Source organism: Haliotis rubra, unplaced genomic scaffold, assembly GCF_003918875.1.
Source record: "Haliotis rubra isolate DU_JTF1 unplaced genomic scaffold, ASM391887v1 Scf535, whole genome shotgun sequence".
NCBI lineage: Eukaryota > Metazoa > Mollusca > Gastropoda > Lepetellida > Haliotidae > Haliotis > Haliotis rubra.
The window spans coordinates 66,348-73,799 of NW_025767230.1; the positions used below are offsets into that span (position 1 = coordinate 66,348).

Here is a 7,452-nt window from a genome sequence, read left to right on the forward strand (position 1 = left end):
AGAAAAGAGAACATCATTGCAGGAAGAGTGGGCGACTTCGTCGACTTATCCAGTGTGTGCCGAGTCGGTTCCGAGGAGTAATTGCTGCCAATGGTGGCCATACAAAGTACTGACTTTGACGCCATCTTGTGGACTCAAGTTAACAGAAACACAACAATTAAGGCTGATGTTGTGGTGGCGAACTCTTTGTCTATAGACGTGTGAAGTTTCACCTTTTACCATTGAAATTACATGAAATAATTGCTCGTAAACTAACGCAATAAATTCTTGTAAAAATGGCATATGTCTTTCATTATTTGAAGAGTGTATTTAGTCAAGAGTGGGATTTTTCCTGTTAAGAAATAATAAAGGCAGGTGAACAAAATATGGTAAATACATGGAAACTGTCCTTTATGTGATCGAAGTATAAGAAACGAATATCATTTTCCGTGAATATGCTATCTATGATTAAACTAGAATTAAATGTAATATACATACATTTAGAAATGATATTTGCTGAACGGAAAAGAACATTAAAAAACTATTTATTTACCCTGTCTGTGACTCTATGTAGAATGTATTTGTGAAACAAAGTTTAAAATTATGCCACTACCATATATGCACCTTTATATGTGATATACAAATTCTCTGACCTTTTGGGATCCAATACGGGCCACTTTCAGATTAAGACATCAATGTTAAAAATGAATTGCTGGTATTTTAATTACCTATCAATATCCCCACCCTGGCTGATAGTGGATGGAAATGATCTGTTAGGCCGTCCATATTTTATTGTGTTTTATATGTGTTTGAAATTGTGCTCTAGGTGCCCATTCATAATTCAATATAGATATATACCTATAATGCACATACCAAAATGATACAATAACGCACTTCCTGGAAATTTGATCACGTGTTTGGTCCGACTGGTTGTAATCGCCTTAAGACCACAGCTATATCATCAAATGTAATTCCGGTGTTAAAGATCGAGGTATATATAACTCAATGTGGAGTCATTTATCCCAACTGTGAGAACTGCTCCGAGGGAGGGCAGTGAGGGAAAGTTAATTTTCACTAAAAAAGAGTTCACTTAAAATAAAACGATGTCTGACACAGTAATATACAGTCTTTTAAGGGCATTAAGAAGCGATACACATAAAGGCGAGAATTTATGGATGTCAACTCCTTATGTAAGGAACATCGCAGGTGTATTTTCTCACTCCTCCATCTGGTTAATGGAATATACTCCGAAACCTCGTGTTCCTCAAATGAAGAAGTTGATATCTCTAAATTTTTTGCCTTTATAAAAAGTATGCGACATATGTGACGTCTGACTAGATTTTGTATTGAACAGCGTATTAAAGGGTACTGTACACGATGATTTAAAATCAATTATAAATGTATGTGATGTATTCAGTATTTTTAAAATTTCTTTTCTGAAACGAGAGCTTCATCTGTCCACATTCTTATTCTGCATGGACAAAGAAATCACTTTATGGCCAAGATGTTACATCCGTTTGCTGATGTATGTTTGGATGAATGTGGGTCGTGTCTTATTGCCTTTCTCGATGGGCAAATCAGCTGAAGGGAGATCTCTTGTTGACCATTTTTAAATTATCATCGGTATACATGCACATATTTCCTCTGTATGAATAGATGATTATTGAAAGGTTAGAATATTACAACAAAAGTAGGACGTTGTGGTGTGTTGGCAGAGTTGGGCAAAATAAAAAATAACTAGATGCTTACACCACGATAAAATCCAACAAACTTACATGTATATCCGTAGGATATCTGTTCTTCCAGAATGCCAATTATCAGCAAAAATACAAGTCCAATTGGACCAGCTGTGCGGTTTATTGTCACCATACCCAACATGATACAATACCAGTATCTCTATTTGCACGAACATAAACAACACACATTGCAAAACAAAAACACCGGCATCACGTAGGTTATCATATAATATATATATATATATATATATATTTTAGATGTACATTTGAAAACGGCCGAAGGTAGATGAAGCCCGACACGTAAAACCAGAGATAAAACTTCTTTTAGAGTAAAAGCTCTGGAACCGTGAAAGCTCTGGAACCGTGTTCCCTCAACGTATGCAGCACTACCTAATCTACTGGAGGGTTTACAGTAGCAGACACGCATAATGCATTGTCATAAAATATATCAACAATTACGCATACACATAATCCAGCCTATGAAAATTCATGCTTGAGTTTTATAACGGCTCTGCAGCCAAACAAATTCCACAGGTGTATTATACGTAAAGACACCATCCGAGTTCCGAAGAAGAAAACTGTTCCATTGAACGGTAAGTTGTTATTGAAGGTTAACAGGTCCCATGTTCAGCCTGGATCGAGGCTTTGTCTTCCTGTCATGGGACAGTTCCATGTCTGCGCCCTCCTGCGTATTCCAAAGAATACCTTGCATCCATTTGGCGAGACGGCTGAGGGAGGTGAGCAGCGCGCAAATACAGACAAAAGGGTTCATATGTCTGAAAGAAAAGAGTCATGGATAAGCAGCATTAATCACATATGCAGAGGTGTTACAGTCAGAGTATGCCGCTTTCTGCTATTCTCCAGCAATATTATTCCTGCTTTCTATCCCATCATGTGATTATAAAATGAGGACATTACAATGTTTGATTTTTTAGTAAAAATATGCCGGAAATAGGAATGATTTCTACACACATTATCTTACCATTATCTTTTAGTAGTAAAAGGCTGATGTGTCTACGAGATGGCTTTTTGGCAGTCGGCAAGCCTCAAGAAGAGTACTTGATCCAGATCTGCCTATGGAATATCTTCTTGGCAGTCGGCCTGCCTCTGAGGGATTTTAAGGTCCACTTCTGCCACCAGGACGTCTTCTTAATACTATTAATACTAGTAAAAGGCTGCTGTGTTTACGAGATGTCTTCTTGGCAGTCGGCAAGCCTCCAGAAGTATACTTGGTCCAGATCTGCCTATGGAATGTCTTCTTGGTAGTCGGCAAGCTTCCAGAAGTGTACTTGGTCCAGATCTGCCTATGGAATGTCTTCTTGGCAGTCGGCCTGCCTCTGAATGATTTCAAGGTCCACATCTACCCCAAAGACGTCTTTTAGTAGTAAAAGGCTGCTGTGTTTACGAGATGTCTTCTTGGCAGTCTGCAAGCCTCCGTCAGCCACGTGGTCTTGGCGGTCGTGGTTCTGCCGGAACAGTTCTTGGTCCACTTCTGCCCATGTTACGTCCTAAAAGTAACGTTTTCATTACGTACATATTCATATCAGAGTTTATAAATCAGAAGAAAAATTTGTAAGATATAACTATACAAAAAGAGATTATTGTTAGCAAACATGGTTTTCCGTGTTTGCGAAAAGATGGTTTGAAAAATTTGCTTGCCTGGTCGTGTGTGTTCACTATGTCTCTTTAGAATTCAAGATCCACTTCGGTCCACAGGGCTTCTTCTTAGTTGTTCCTAGCATCAAAATCCTTCTTGTTGTCCTAAAAGTAACGGTAAAGGAAATTTCAAATCATTGATACTTACTACACAGATCATGAAATCGAAAAACATGTGCTTGGTGCAGAAAAACATGTTGTAACCTGCTTATCGAACTAAAATATTGTAATACTTACTTACATGTGGTCCCATTCGGTCAGTACATTGTCCTCCAAAGAGGCCAGCCGGGATTCATTCTGTCTGGGAACTACCTACTGAAGGAGTAAATGGTGGGTAAACACTAAGTTATGCCATCTCTATGACAGCGTCATGCAGGGCATGCATGAGGGGGCCCTATCTATGCTAACACCTAAAATCTACCAGTCAAGTGCAGTCAGCATTGGGCCTACTGGGGTAATGCTGAGAAAGACTGGGAGCCACAGAGCGTAGCGACCCTAAGTAGCTTGGTTGTTGCTGCAACACCATCCTGACGCTACCCGTCAGGCCCTAGCACCGAACCTCCTCCAAAGTCGGCGGGGGACCTAAGTGGAAGCCGAGACACTATGGAGCCACCATCAGACAAAACTCATCCCGTTGGCGTCCTGGAAAAGCAGCGTACAGAAGTCCGTGTAGAAAGGGGACGGAGGGACGGAATAACCAGATGCAGAATGTACCAGGGTTCCTGCATCTGAAAGAAATCAGTCATGGATAAGCATCATGAATCACAATTCTCACTTGTGGGAATCGAAACTGGGCCCTGTGCATGACAACCATTACTTCACGAGAACGACAACGCTACACCACCGCATGCTACATGCAGGAAAATAGTGCCGACATACAACGGGAGAGAATTTTCCTGAATACGGTACAAAAAACAAGGAAAAACGATGTATGCCTACCTCTAGCATCTTGTGTCAAGGTATTAATATATTACGTAGTTTATTGTACATATACCTTACCTCTTTGTACAGTTTCAGAGGGACAAAAATGTTGCACATTATTCAAATACTGTGCTCTCAAACATTTTGTGGAACAATGTACTCACATATCAGCGGAAAAAGATTTTGTATATTGTAATAGTATCGCATCAGGTGAAGAAGCGGATTTGCTTTGTTGAAAAGGGTATGATGATTTACAAGTTCTCCCATTTCCAATTATGTGATTATATACATGAGGACATTTAAACGTTTAAATGTTTCGTAAAACATGACGAAAACTGGAAAAAGTATAACTAAAAGGAACATAACTTGAGGACTATTTACTGACCAAGGAACACTACTCCACTTCACCGTTAGAACAATAAATATGACTTTTAATAAGTATGGGATTATGATTATGAAGTTATTCTGTGCCAACATGTGTTTCCTTTAAGGCAAGATACTACAAATCTATCATATCACGGTTGCTGAGAATACTGATAAAACTAGTGCGCTCTCATAAACAATCTACATAAGATTTCGATAGGAATATCGTTAATATCGAAGAATTTCATTACAAATGAAAGAACCTTAGGTCAAAACTACAATGAACACCTTTGTCAGTAACTAGTGTAATAAGAGGACTAACTCGTGATCCCCTACACTCATCACTCTCTACATGCCTGTATACTTTGGGGAAAAGGTGTGCACTGTACAAAAGACATCCTCGAGAACAAGCATATTTTCCATGTTTTCTACAACAAATTGTTTGAAAATCTTGCCTGTCCGGTCCTCTGTGGTATTCGTGGCATTCGTCCTGCCTCTGGGGGGAGTTCAAGGTCCACTTCTGCCCCCAAAAGGATGGCATCCTGGGTCCTAGAAGTAAAGGTAAAGGAGATTTCAAATCACCGATACTTACTACACAGATCATGAATGCACAATGCGTATGCTGGGTCGAGAAATGACTTTTAATGAGTCAAAGTATGGCATTATGATTATGCATGCATTCTGTGCATACATGTGTTTGCTTTAAGGCACGATAGTAGTAATCTATCTTATCGGGGTTGCTGTTATACTGATGAATTAGTGCGATCTGACAAATAATCTACACAAGATTTCGATAGGAATAATGTTAATATCGAAGAATTTCATTACAAATGTAATTACCTTAGATCAAAACTACAATGAACACCTTTGTCAGCAGCTATTGTAAGAAGAGGACCAATGCGTGATCCCCTTTCTTCCATGAATTTCTACATTTCTGTATACTTTGGGGAAAACGTTTGCACTATACACAGGACATCATCTAGAACAAGCATGTTTTCCATGTTTTCTACAAAAGATTGTTTGAAAAGCGTGCCTGTCCGGTCCTCTGTGGTATTCTTAGCAATCGTCGTGCCTGTGGGGGACTTCAGGGTCCACTTCTGCCCCCAAAAGGATGGCGTTCTGGGTCCTAGAAGTAAAGGTAAAGGAGATTTCAAATCACCGATACTTACTACATAGATCATGAATGCAAAATGCATATGCTGGGTCGAGAAAGGAGTTAAATAAAACAAACTATGGTATATGAATATGCATGCATTCTGTGCCAACATGTGTTTGCCTTAAGGCGAGATAGTAGTAATCTATCTTATCGGGGTTCATGTAATACTGATGAATTGGTGCGACCTGGCAAACTATCTACTCAGGATTTCGATAGGAATAATGTTAATATCACAGAATTTCATTACAAATGAAAGAACCTTAGATCAAAACTACAAAGAACACCGTTGTCAGCAGTTAGTGTAATAAGAGGACTAACTCGTGATCCCCTACACTCATCACTCTCTACATGCCTGCATACACTGAAGAAAAGGTGTTCACTATACACAACACAGCTTCTAGAACAAGCATGTTTTCCACGTTTTCTATAAAAGATTGTTTGAAAAGCTTGCCTGTCCGGTCCTCTGTGGTATTCTTAGCAATCGTCGTGCCTCTGGGGGACTTCAGAGTCCACTTCTGCCCCCAAAAGGATGGCGTCCGGCGTCCTGCGTCCTAGAAGTAAAGATAAAGGAGAATTCAAATCACCTATACTCACAACACAGATCATGAATGCAAAATGCATATGCTTGGTCGAGAAAAGACTTTTAATCAGTCAAAGTATGGCATTACGATTATGCATACATTCTGTGCCAACATGTGTTTCCTTTAAGGCAAGATAGTGGTAATCTATCTTATCGGGGTTGCTGTAAATATGGATGAATTGGTGCGTCCTGGCAAACTATCTACTCAGGATTTCGCTAGGAATAATGTTAATATCGAAGAATTTCATTACAAATGTAAGAACCTTAGTTCAAATCTACAATGAACAACTTTGTCAACAGCTAGTGTAATAAGAGAACTAACTCGTGATCCCCAACACTCATCAACCTCTACACAAATGTATACTTTGGGGAAAAGGTGTGCCCAATACAAAAGATATCCTTGAGAATAGGAATATTATTTTTAATAGCTTGCCTGTCCGGTCCTCTGTGGTATTACTAGCATTCGTCCTGCCTCTGGGGGACTTCAGGGTCCACTTCTGCCCCCGAAAGGATGGCGTTCTTGGTCCTAAAAATAAAGGTAAAGCAGATTTCAAATCACTGATACTTACTACACAGATCATGAATGCAAAATGCATGTATGCTGGGTCGAGAAAGGACTCTGAATTAGTCAAAGTATGGGATTATGATTATGCCTACATTCTGTGCCAACATGTGTTTCCTTTAAGGCAAGATAGTGGTAATTTATCTTATCGGGGGTTGCTGTAAATACTGATGAATTGGTGCGTCCTGGCAAACAATCTACTCAGGATTTCGCTAGGAATAATGTTAATATCGACGAGTTTCATTACGAATGTAAAACCCTTAGATCAAAACTACAATAAACACCTTTGTCAGCAGCTAGTGTAATAAGAGGACTACCTCGTGATCCCCTACACTCATCAATCTTTACATGCCTGTATACTTTCGGGAAAAGGTATGCGCTATGCACAAGACATGCTCGAGAACAAGCATATTTTCCATGTTTTCTACAAAAGATTGTTTGAAAAGCTTGCCTGTCCGGTCCTCTGTGGTATTCTTGGCATTCGTCCTGCCTCAGGGGA

General features: G+C 39.5%; 1 long non-coding RNA gene across 1 annotated transcript; it reads right to left on the bottom strand.

Moving 5' to 3' along the window:
• Nucleotides 1-1,814: 1,814 nt before the first annotated feature.
• LOC124253201 lies at nt 1,815-2,911 on the bottom strand. The gene is made up of 2 exons (XR_006892128.1): nt 2,698-2,911; nt 1,815-2,491 (listed from the first exon to the last, which is right to left on the bottom strand). It is a non-coding gene; the product is annotated as an uncharacterized LOC124253201 (long non-coding RNA).
• Nucleotides 2,912-7,452: the final 4,541 nt, after the last annotated feature.